General features: G+C 36.6%; 1 protein-coding gene across 1 annotated transcript in view; it reads left to right on the plus strand.

The window, feature by feature from the left end:
- The window catches only part of lhfpl4a (LHFPL tetraspan subfamily member 4a), a 38,180-nt gene that overhangs the window by 16,619 nt on the left and 7,942 nt on the right, over nt 1-13,619 (plus strand). The window lies entirely within an intron of this gene.

Genomic DNA, 13,619 nt, shown 5'->3' on the forward strand with positions numbered 1-13,619 from the left:
ACCCCGGGTTGCCTTGATGGAAAACCGCATATTTGATTCGTTCAGTTATGAAGGCTCTCCGAGCATGTATCGGTGACCAAAATGGACAGTAGCAGACTCTGAAATGAGATGCAGATTCAGAGTTCCACATGAGGTAGTTATTAATTAGCAAATAATATAAATATTACGAGCGTAAACATTAAACATACATTGTAACCCCCTGTCCTAACAACATGCTACGTAATGAGATTTGCAGTGATAAGTAATTTGGCTGTTTGCACCAGACGAAACATGACAGAAGTTACAAATATTTACAACAAGTACATTACAAAAAGTATTATAAATACAGCCATTCAAAAGCACAGAATATGCACTCACTCATGAAATGGTAAGGTTTGTAATTTAATTAATACATATTAAACCTCTTTAACGTTATTAAATGTACATGCTGAATCACTGATATGTGTTGGCTTGTATGATTCTAAAGTTCAGTTTCAAATAGTTTATTATTTTTTTAAGATCTGAGGTGAACTATCTACTGTTGCTTTCAGTAGTATGGCAATAAGTGTCATGTAAAATGATCATTGTCAGTTTTCTGTTGTTCAGCTACAATAAATAGAAGCCGTTTCTAAATATAAATTACAGGTGTTGGTTAGAACAAAAACTCCTTTTAATATGAACATTTTCCTTCTATCATGTGCTGTTGCTTTTATATCGAACACGATTTAAATTAGCCTGAAATCAGCGTTAAGGCTTGATGGTACACTCTGTTGGTCCTCAATCTGGCAACCTGTGTTTGCGTTTGTTTTGATCCTGGAATGCAATACCTAGTTCAACCACTAAGGGGGTCAAACTTTCATTCTGCACCTTTAATATAACAAAAAGTTGTGCTGTTGCTGTAGATTTGTTTTTATGTTGTGATAGCTTGAAGGAGGCATCATCTTGTTTTATTTGGGGGGGTTTTATTGGGAAATGATATACGTCAGTAAGCTTGAGTGACTGCTGCCAATATTTACACACATGGACGTAGCGAACATTTTAAAAGTGTGGGGGACAGCTGAATGAAATCCATGAGATTTCATATGGAAAAGCATCCACTTGTTCAGGTTACATATTCAGTTTTTACACCTTCTAAATGACATTATGAAGACACATGATGGAAACCCCAAAATCCAACGTGAGTGAGAAATGGATGAGACAAGCGGAGTAACTGTGAAACTGAAACATAACTTAACTCAACCAACCAAGAGAAGAGGAAAGTTACTGACTTCATATTTATACATTCTGTAGTGCAGGAAGGGTAGAATAGATTTTCTGGATGACTGTTTTGCTGACACATATTTATGGAGATAAACCTAATGAAACCTTCTCATTTTGGCAGCATTTCTTCAAAGTCTTCAAACCTCCAGTAGGTTAATGAATATTTGATATCTTCAGGGACTAGAGACTTCATATTGTGTATTCCTTATCTTGCTCATGATTTTACAACAATCAATAATTGGCAAGAAAATAAGAAATTCTGAGGAAAAACATGCACAATTTCTTTCATAGCATTCCAAGTCAACTGGGGGAGTTGTCATGGTTACGTGTCAGATTCCAGCAAGATAAGAGGATGCACTGCTCTCTCCCCAGCAACTTCGTACTCCACAGCTGTCATGGCACACACATGTTCTCCGTCACCCTTGTTCTCTACTAATTAACAAGGAATGTGGGTACATGAGCAATGACGACAGAAAGAAGAAAAGGGTGTATTCACAGCATCTGTCATATCTGGGCCATAGGTGCTGGAAATCAATAATAACCCAGAGGGAGGTTACCAAACCTCCCCCACCTTTCTCTTGTGTTTTTTCAGCCTTAAATCCAATCTTGCCTACTCTACCATCTTATTTGAACCCCCAAAAAATAAAAATAAAGATTCATTCTTGGACATTTTCCAGTAAATGCATTTTGTTGGACATGACTAATGTACAGTGCTCAGGATATATAAGTACACCCCTCACAAATCTCTTTTAAATTCATATTTTTAATAGGAAGCTATACAATATTACATTTGTGCATACATAAGATTAGTCAGTACTGAAGCCAAATCTGGAGCTTATCTAACAAAATAACGGTCCAAAAAATTAGTACACACAAATTTATATGTTACAGAAAAATATTAAATACAAATTTAAAAAGAGGAAAAATCAAAAGAAACAAAAAAAGTAAAAATTTTGTAAAATAATTTTTTTTGCAGTATTTTGCTTGAATTTATGTATATCTTTCTATTTTTAAATATGTTCAGTGATTAAAATATCATTTTAATAAATATATCTCTTTAATAAATCTAATTTGTTTAAATGGACCAAAATACATATACAATATTCACTGAGAAATGGATACAAATATTAATTTATAAAATGGGGTGTACTCAATTATTCTGAGCACTGTATACATGCCTTTAATATCATGCTAGTCAGAGCAAGACATCTGCCTGGTGCAGGACACAAAACCTTCCCATTAACAATAAGGCTAGTATAAATGAGATTGGATTGACATTATATGTCCGATTAGTTACTGACATTCATTGCAAGTAGCATATGTCAGTTGAAGTAGGATGTATACAGGAACAAGAGGGATCTATTTGGTTTAATTCTGTGCTTTCACAGTGGAGAGCAGATCATTAATGAGGGATGAAAATGTAGAATAGGCACATAGGAGTCGTGTTGCTTGAATGGTATGAGGAGGATATGAGAATTATTTGTAAATGGGTCTCAGAGGCCAAATCTTGTTGTTTGCCTAGTATAAACCACTAGGACAGAGTTTGGTAATGGCTCAAATGTAATCTGGATTGTACACAGTAATAAATACTGGGTTCCACACAATAAATTTGTGTTCAGATAACATTAAATAATTAAGTTAACTTATTAGTTTTTGTAAATTTAAGTTACATAAAACAATTCAGTTGTTGCAAAAACACTCAAGAATTATGTTGTTTCAGCTAATTTAAATAAGTAGTTTGAACAAACAGCAAACATTATTTTTGGAGCGTAAGGCATTGATACCTTAATATGCACTTCTAGTGTTTTTTTAGATGAAATATTTAAAAGTAGCAGTGATATTGCTGTGAATTTCATGGTTTTTTTGTATTGGTTGTAATCTTGCTGTTTTCTAAATTTACTTAATTTCAAGTAATCAAGATGTGATTTTGTTTTAATCATTAGGGTTATTATCAGCAAACACTATCAGCAAGGTATATTAACGTTAGTATTTTGAAGTATTAACTGTTCATACATTGCGGCTCTTTTTTTTTTTGCTTTTTTACTTTTGTAATTTTGTCCAAAGCATGACTCTTGTTGATGGTAAATCACAGTACAACACAAAAAAATACAATAGTTTTGAATATATATATATATATATATATTATATATAATAATGCAGCTTACAGATTATCATGCTTCAATATGTGACCATAAATAAGTGTTAGCACAGAAGTAATCTAAATGAAATCCAAAAGTTGTAAGATTCCATTACCATAAATTAGTAATCTAAGAGATTATATTACTGACTACAAATTTTGGTCATAGAATTTGGTCATCTGTAAGGAGTACAATGTATATCTACTCAGCTAATACCCATGAATTATGTATACTAAATTCTAAATGCCCATTTTTGATAGAGCAAAAACCTCCCTTCCTCGTTTCCCGAAGAAATCCAGGATCAACAAATCATCTGCCTACGTTTTAAAGCCTTGTCAGTTGACTTTTTTCCACCGCTAACAAGTGCAACTGTGCATACTAAAGCTACATTTTCAAACAACAGGGAGCATTACAGAAATTAACAATGTTATTGTGGAAGTTTAAATAATTTATGTATATCAGTATGCAATTTTACTTGCATTGTCTGGATTGTGCTATGGAATGTTTGCAATTTGTTTAACTTTACAGAACATGTGAAGATGTTTTTCTCATCACTTCATTAAACATTTCAAAACGTTCGTCGATTAGCATTGTACCCCAACGTTGTGGGACGTTGCGTTTTGTTTGGAACTGAAAATCGGGTCGACATCAGTGTCCAACATTGGACAGACGTTGCATTTGGTTACTTTCCAATACAACCTAAGTCAACCAAAACTTAGCATCTAATGATGTTACAGCTTGACTTTTTTGTGGAAATTTCCAATATGATGTCTATCAGACTTTGGATTTTGGTTGCCATACCTGACGAATAAATATCAGTATTTGACATCAATATGATATTGGGTTAAGGATGTTGGCTGACGTTGGATTTTGGTCACTTTCCAACACAACCTAAAATCAACAAAATATACAAGTCATTTCAAGTCTTATTGGACGTCAAAATAACATTGTTCTTAGATCCTGGTGAATTAAATCTAACCCAATATTAATGTTGTATGATGTTGTGTTTTAGCTGGTTGGTATATGTGAAAATATGGACATATCACTCTTTTTTCTACCAACCTGTATTCTTTTGATCCAGAGTTCAAAATCAGGTCCAAACTATCATTTATACAAAAAAAAGTAAGAGTAAGGTTAAATGTCAGCCGAAATTGTGACTTTTCTTCGTAAGATTTTCTATATTTCAATATAAATACAGCGTAAATGCATAGAATGTAGCAGCAGTGTGTTTGGAAACTGTTGTTAACCGTTTTGAAAGAGTTTGTTAGCATGTAAAAAATATGCCGAAAATGATGACATAAATGTTGAGATTTTTTTTTTTAAATGTGTTAATTGCACACATTTTGTGTGAAAGAAATAAAATGCATTTTGTGTCAAACTTGTGGCTTTGGTACTGCACAATGCTAGTAAAACTGTAAACCCATATTTTTTTAAATAAATATAGCAAAAAATGTCCTAAATAATTGTCCTTAGCATCAACCATCAAATACACACATGTTATTTCAAAGTATAAACAAACAAAAATCACATATAACAGATACAAATTGTGCATATGTCAATCTCAATCATACATCAAACGTTGCTTACTGAAATGGACAATAACTGTCTTTATTTTGTGCCTGTAATTTTCTGATCTTTTTTTCATGATCAAACAGTAACATCATGCATAAGGGAATCTAAAAGTGCTAAAAAACCTTTAATGTACAACCCTCATTCATCCTAGTCATATTCTTATAACGAAACATAGTTTTTTAATTGCTGTAAAATTCAAACGTGTTACATACTGCACATTATGTGGTTTAGAATGCACCTAAGTTAAGGACTATATAAACGATCAAGCTGTTTAGGTTTGGAATGCTATAATAAACCACACAAACCCACACACACACACACATTTACTAAACAATCACTTCTATTCTGTCTTCACAGATTGGGCAGTATCCAGGGTAAGTTGTTCGGCTGCTGTGAGTTTTGTGCTTGTGTGGTTCTGTGAAGTTGTTGTGGTACAAATTAGTTTTGTAGTTCTTTCCCGGCTTCTGTGATGTACTCCCTGTTGTCATGATTAGCTTTTATTAGCAATATTAGCTTCCTTATGAAATCCTCATTTGCAGACATTATTTACTATTAAATACATTGAACGTTGAGCATAGCAACACTTTATTGTTCATTGCAGGTCAAAATCTGCATGAAAAGTGCATGTGTTAAATATCTGCCCTGCTATCTGTATAAAATGAATATAATGACTTTTAAGATGACCATGTGCAAGACCTTTTATATTACATTACAAAACCTATCAATAAGATTGATGTTAATGAGTAACCTTTATTCATGGTAGTTGAGACTGAGTATTTCTGTACAATAAATTTGGACAAAGAGGCATTCAGCACACTCACTCATTCCCACACAATATTTATATTGTTTTATTTCATGTATACGACGAAATATTAGCATTACTGTGGTATTAATGATTAACAGCAGTTTTCCTTTCCAGCAGAGTCTACGCGTAGTGTCTTCTCTTCGAGTTGATGGAGTAAGCTTAAGTTTAGTTAATTAAACTTTTTCTGACCAACTGATCCACTCCCTCAAATACTTGCATGCAATCATAGCATGTGGATTTAATCCGATATTGCCAAAAGCTTCATGTTTGGAATCTTTCTGATCTGGTTCAATCCAAGATGAAGAAATAGCGTTTTACACGTCCTTGTTTTGTCCTTTTGTGTGTACTGTAATTTCCTTTGCAGTGGCGTAACTATTGGCAACGATGACTATAGGCCCTTTCCCATTGCATTATGGTTCACATGCATTATTCAAAGACCTGGAAAAGTATCCAGTTGATAGTGTAATCCTAAAAGAAAAATGCAATTGACTACTACTCTGGCCCTTGTTGCCAGCATTACCTACTAGGACTGTCATGATTTCATTCACAATTTGACTAAATTCCCAAAGCTAGGATACACAACTTGATAATCTATAGTGGAATCTGTGCTGAATCTGTTGTCGAATATTATAGCATAAACTAATGACATAATCCTAATTACATAAATAGTTAGTGTAATTGTCATCAAAAGTACACTGTCTGACAAAAGTCTTGTAGTCAATCCCAGTTGTAAGAGCAACAAAAATAACTGACTTCTAGTTGATCATTTTGGGAAAGTGGCAGAAGGTAGATTTTTCCGATGAATCATCTGTTGAAACTGCAGCACCCCCCCCCCCCCCCCCCCCACTGAAAAAACAGCTTTAACCAGTAAATGCATTTCTGTTGGCTGGTTGGCTGGTTTTGAGCTGTCGACCAGAATGGTTTAGAGGGGTTTTGACCAGTTCGAGGCTGGTTTCCAGCCATTTCCAGCCTGGTCTTAGCTGGTCAGGCTGGGTGATGACCAGCTAAAACCAGCTTGACCAGCCTAGCCAGGGTGGGAGCCCAGTCTAAACCAGCTATGTCCAGCGTAAACCAGGCTGGTCAGGCTGGTTTTAGCTGGTCAGTTTTCCAGCCTGACCAGCTAAACCAGGCTGGAAATGGCTGGAAACCAGCCTGGAAATGGCCAAAACCCCTCTAAAACCAGGCTGGTCAACCAGCTAAAACCAGCCAACCAGCCTAGGCTGGTTTAGGCTGGATTTTTCAGCAGGGCAATCATCACAAATACTGCAAACCTATTGGAACCCACATGGACCCAAGATTCTCACAAAAAATCAGTCAAGTTTGGTGAAGGAAAAATCATGGTTTGGGGTTACATTCAGTATGGGGGCACATGAGAGATCTGCAGAGTGGATGGCAACATCAACAGCCTGAGGTATCAAGACATTTGTGCTGCCCATTACATTACAAACCACAGGAGAGGGCAAATTCTTCAGCAGGAAAGCGCTCCTTTTCATACTTCAGGCTCCACATGAAAGTTCATGAACGCAAAGAAGGTCAAGGCACTCCAGGATTGACCAGCCCAGTCACCAGACATGAACATTATTGAGCATGTCTGGGGTATGATGAAGGAGAAGACATTGAAGATGAATCCAAAGAATTTTGATAAACTCTGGGAGTCCTGCAAGATGCTTTCTTTGCCCTTCCAGATGACTTTATTAATAAGTTATTCGAGTCATTGCAGAGATGTGTGGATCGTCCTCCAAGCTCATGGGAGTCATACCAATATTAATTCTTTTTCCACTGCATTATGACTTTATATTCTATACTTTACATTATTCTGTTAAGTGAAAGACTTTCTCTAAGCAAAGTCAGACCTTACTGTCCTAATTAAATAATAAAAAATCAAGGCATGATCATATCTTATTTCGGTAAATAAAGCATAATCTAGAGCCCTTTGCTTTTCAGATAAGCCACTTCTAATACCAAAGTTATTATTTGTTGTTCCTAAAACTTGGATAGGCGACAAGACTTTTGTCAGGTGGCGTATGTCATTAGTTACTTACTCTTGTTTTTGGCCAAAATTAAATTGCCAAAATGACCCAAACTGCACAGTGTAGACAAATCTATAGTAATAAATATAATGAACACAAGTCTATCTCTGTGCACTTTATGGCTCCTGCGAGCTTGAATAAAAAAAAAAGATGAACATTTTATGTGTTGGCTGCTTGAGAATTTCTGAATGCTTTGTCCTGGATAATAGTAAGCAGTGGGTGCTTATGTGTTTTATGGAACACCAGTTACAGATTACAAATTTACAGATTTAGTTAATAAATGTTTCATTTAGCTGCTTTAACTTTAAAAAAATATATATTTATATAACTTATTTTTAAATTTTAGATCATATGAGGCATTCCACCGCTAAAACTGAATGATGCAGTATATCAAAAATGACTAATGTTAACAACATATTCATTGTTTATAACAAAATTGAGTTACTCATCATGTAATATCTGATGTTAGCTAAGGCCTATGCAATCCTAGTTACGCCACTGATCCCCACAATGCTTTCCTATTCTCCACTTTCACAGCCTCATACTTCCAGCCGAAGGAATTCTTGTTTTATACTCAGATTACAAACTGAGGTGACTGGTGGCTTATTGTTATAATAAAGCTACCAGAAAGAGTCTGTCTACTACTAGCTTAACATAAACCATACTGATTAGAAACCCATCTTGATCAACATTTTACTGTAAGAAACTCTCCTACATTCGAGTGCCAAGCATAAAGGGTATAATGATGACTGTAAGTTTGACTCATTACTATTAAATTAATTGTCATACGCAGATTATTAGTGGTTTTATCAAACATTATTACTTGTGTTGTTATGTTTTTGTGTTCCATCCTTAAATTACTGTAAATTGCATTCATTCCCAAACCCACAATGATTTATAATGACTTATCTCATTTTGTTAAATTGGCTGATGCTTCAACATGAGTCATCAAAAAGAGGTATTATTAAAACAGCAGAGAAGACGATGAACCTCTATAGAGACCCAGTGTCAATAAATGTCTGGGGAATGCTTGATGAAGTCATGGAATATTTCTAATTTACTAATGAAAAAGTACAATGAGTTGACTATGCTTTTAGAATATAAAAAACAGGGTATTAGTGGTAATTAGTATAGTGGATCTTAGTCCCTCAGTCACGCAGAGCAGTGGGGTCCCAGCACCAGAGTTAAAACCGCTGTTGGGTTTCAATGATTGGGTCATGTGGGATTATTGCTTTTCAACATGGACTACTAATTTTGTGGGCAATTAGTCATCTCCATTGGATCTCTCTGTCTGTATTTTTCACCTGAATTTTGACAATGGGTTTTCCTACAGATTCCTATGGGTCTTTGTTTTATTTTGTCTGCTTTGTTGGGTTAGCACATACTGTATCCACTACCAGCTGTTAACTGCCAGTGTCGTCCTGTTTGCTTTTTTCTGGATAATTTTCAGCCTGTAAAATGACCATCTGCTAGTGATTCCCCATTCAACCATGGAATTACAATCTAGACGGCACAAATTAGCCAGATGGCTGTCAGCGTTGTGTACATTTCCAAATCGATACAGTTATTGTCAGTCAGCACCCCCAAATTCAGTTACTTAGGCTGCATTTACACTGCAGATCTTGATGGTCAATTCCAGTTTTGTGACTGTATCCAATTTTTTGATGACCGCTTACACCATATTTTAAAGTGACTCATATCCGATAGTCGCATTTACACAGCACACAGCAAAGCCGCAATGACCTGGAAAAAAAGAGCAGGCGCTGATTGACAGCTGATAATAAAAGAGCGCTCTTTTCTCCATTCCTGTATTTTATCTGTTTGCAGGGTTTCATTTTTTATTTATTTTTGACAAGTTTGTTAATATAGTTATGACAGAAAAGTTCTCATTTGGCCATTTTTGTTTAATCTAAGCCGTTCTAACTATAGGGCATCTTAAAGCAATGTCCATGGCATGATTATGCACGTGATGTATACAATAGTCTGTATTGGTTACGGGGTGAATATTGCGCTCTCTCGTTCTCTCTCTCGCTCTCTCTCTCATTAACATGCTTATGGCCCGTTTCCACTGAGTGGTACGGTACGGTACGGTCGGTTTGGTACGCTTTTATGGCCGTTTCCACTGTCAAAAGGCGTACCGAACCGAACCGTACCGTACCACTTTTCGGCACCCTTTTGAAAGGGTACCAAACACGAGAAAGGGTACCAAAAGGCGGAGCCACACGCGCAGCTGAACGCTATTGGTTTACAGAGATACGTCATTCGCTTACGCAACAAGCCAGAATGAAAACAAAAAACCCACCATGTTTGAAATACACAGCGAGAAATTATAGTGGAATTATAAATACATATAATAACGAGCCATGGTTGATCTGGGCTCAAACAAACCTTGTCGTCATCTTGATGAACAGCCACAAAGCCAAGAAGAAGAGCAGATTTACCCTGTGCCCCGTAGTTTTTTACCAGCCAGTCTGAGGCGGTAGCAGTTTCGCTTTCTAGCTAGCGCTCGCGCACATCTAACATTATATCTGAAATAACAAACTTCTTGAGCTGATGATAATAACCTGCGCTTGATTATTGACGTGCTTTTGAAACCCGATCCTGTCAGACACTGACAAAAGCGAGAGTGAAGCATGAAGAAACAAAGGAGAAGCCGGAAAAAAGGAGCACATTATTTTCCAGCAAACATGAACAAAATGCCATGTATAACTATTATCTTCATCTTTTGGACTAATATGAACTCAGAATGATGGAATTACTGTCTAACAGAGGCTACATGTGCTGCTAAAGATTACAGACACAGATGAGAGGTTTACAATGACTGTAGGCTATATTTTGTGTTGTTTTGAACCTAAATACGGACAAAATGTCTGCTGTTTGTAGTTCTTCTGTAGTTGGTAACATATCGGAGACTGTAAGGGGCTGTATGTGTTTATATATGTTCATTTATTTAGTTATTTAATATAATTACAGATGTTACAGTAGGCTGTTTCGCACTGTCATTGATCTGCAGTTATAATCAACTCATGTTCATTGAAAAGTTAGTAATAAACATTTCTACACAAGTATTTATGTGTATGAAGCATCTGTTTTGTGAGAAGTGCTTCTCATATGATATGTAAGTGACCATACAGCTTTATTGTAGACATTTCCTCGAGCGAGAATGATGTCAACTGAAACTTTCTGTCATACACCACGCCCACCAAAAAGGTACCCTTGTTAGTGGAACACAAGCCTGATAAAGGTGACCCATACCGACCGTACCGTACCAGTAAGTGGAAACGAGCCATTAAATACTTGTGCTACATGACAATATAAAAGCTTTTTTAGACCTCATGTATGAGATTTAAGGTTTTCGACTCTGCTGAAGTCTGTTCTGAAATGACAACGTCAGTCTGACGTCATTTGCTATGGTTTTTAATGACGGGTGACTCGCATTGACAGGTGAAAATCGATTTTGCCTGCTTACAACTGCAGACACGCGGTCATGGATCCGAATTCATATCGGATCAATTTCTACATTTGACCAGGCCTGAATCTGATTTGAGCAAATCGGATTCCATGTTATTTTTTTCCTGCTTACACGTATGGGCCATATCCGATCTGTGTCACTGACAGAAAAATTCGGAATTTGGTCACTTGAACCATGCAGGCAATTTTGGCCAGTTTACAACTATTTTAACACCTGGAATTTGATGGTTAAAAAATATATATTTAGATAATTGCCGTTAATTGGTCAAACTAAGTGATTAGCCATGCATATTACTAATCAAAAACTGAGTTATAAGTATTTTATAAGGTAATTTACAAAGTATCTTCATGGAACGATCTTTACAATGAAGAAAAATCGATTATTTTGATGCATGCAATGTATTTTGGCCTGTTGCCAAAAGCATGCCAGTGTAACTGAAGACAAGTCAAGAAATACTAAAGAAATGGCCAACATTTCTGATGCTCTCGGCAACTCTTAACACTTTCTCCATGCTGCTATCAATCCCATAATCCACTGCTTAAGTGTTGAAGCTAATCTTCCATATGAATGAATTGAAAACGCTCTCTCCACTGCGCTTGCAATTTGCCAGTTGAAATCCATTGTAAGGGATGAGATTTTCTTCCAGTGGCAGACAAATAAGAGCTATCTGTTACTGAGTAAAGTTCCTCTCTGTGTGTACTCCTAATGACTGTGTCGCTTTAATCTCCTTGGGAACCACTACAGGGAGTGTTTTGCTTTTTCCTAAAATTATGTTCAATTGCTGCACATCTTTGCTTTACTCAGCTCATGGAGAGCCTCAGTCTTGTAGAGTTTAGTTCCAGCACACATACTTTAGTTTTTAAATAAGCCTGAAGGACTTGATTAGCTTGATCAGGTGGGTATAATTAAGGTTGAAGCTAATTTCTGCACACCTGTGGTCCTCGAGGAATCTTTTTCTATGTAATTGCTTCCTGAGTCAGGTGAAGTTGTTAGCTACTGATGCTAAAAATTCCCTTAATCATTCATCCATTCATATTCTTTTCAGCTTAGTCCTTTTATTACACTAGGGTTGCCACCGCGCAACGAACTGCCAACTTATCCAGCATCCGTTTTACGAAACGGATGCCCTTCCAGCTGTAAACATCCATACACACGCAAACACTAACACTACGGACAATTTTAGCTTACCCAATTCACCCATAGCACGCCTTTGGACTTTGTGGGAAACCGGAGGACCCAGAGGAAACCCACGCGATCACTGGGAGAACATGCAAACTCCACACAAAAATGCCAACTGGCCCAGCCGAGGCTCGAACCCGTGACCTTCTTGCTGTGAGGCAATTATGCTACCCACTGCTCCACCGTGACACCCCTTGCCTTAATCAGTATCAGTATAAATATATATAGATATATAGAAATATACAGTAGTCCCCTGCAAAATATTTGATTGAATTATTCTTAAACACAGAAACATAAACACACACTACATGAGTTGTACAAAAAGAAAAATTAGGAAAAGACATTTTAAAAGAGTAAAAAAATTAAACTAAAGATTCCCTGTGAAGTACATCATTTTTGACAGCTGAATTAAATAAACAAACATTATTACTATAAGTATATAGACATCTGATACATGGAAATACAGAGAGATTATATACATTCACCGGCCACTCTATTAGGTTCACCTTACTAGTACCGGATTGGACCCCTATTTGCCTTAACCCTTCGTGGCACAGATTCAACAAGGTACTGGAAATATTCCTTAGAGATTTTGGTTCATATTGACATGATAGCATTGTTGGCTGCACATCCAAAATGCGAATCTCCCGTTCCACCACATCTCAAAGGTGCTCTATTGGATTGAGATCTGGTGACTGTGGAGGCCATTTGAGTACAGTAACTCATTGTCATGTTCAAGACGTGAAACCAATCTGAAATGAATCGCGCTTCATGACATTAATTGTGATCATGTGCTTTATTATTATTATTGACTTTCTATCAGCTTGAACCAGTCTGGTTATTCTCCTCTGACCTCTGGCATCAACAAGGCATTTGCGCCCACAGAACTGCCGCTCACTGGATAATTTCTCTTTTCCGGACCATTCTCCGTAAATCCTAGAGATAGATTCAGAGAAAATTCCAGTAGATCAGCAGTTTCTGAAATACTCAGACCAACCCATCTGGCACCATGCCATCAACCATGCCATGTTCAAAATCCCTTAAATCACCTTTCTTCCCCATTCTGATGCTCGATTTGAACTGCAGCAGATTTTATTGGCCATGTCTACATGCCTAATTGCATCACGTTGCTGCCATGTGATTGGTTGATTAAAAATTTACATTAACGAGCAGTTGGACAGGTG

Source organism: Danio aesculapii, chromosome 6 (assembly GCF_903798145.1).
Source record: "Danio aesculapii chromosome 6, fDanAes4.1, whole genome shotgun sequence".
Lineage (NCBI taxonomy): Eukaryota > Metazoa > Chordata > Actinopteri > Cypriniformes > Danionidae > Danio > Danio aesculapii.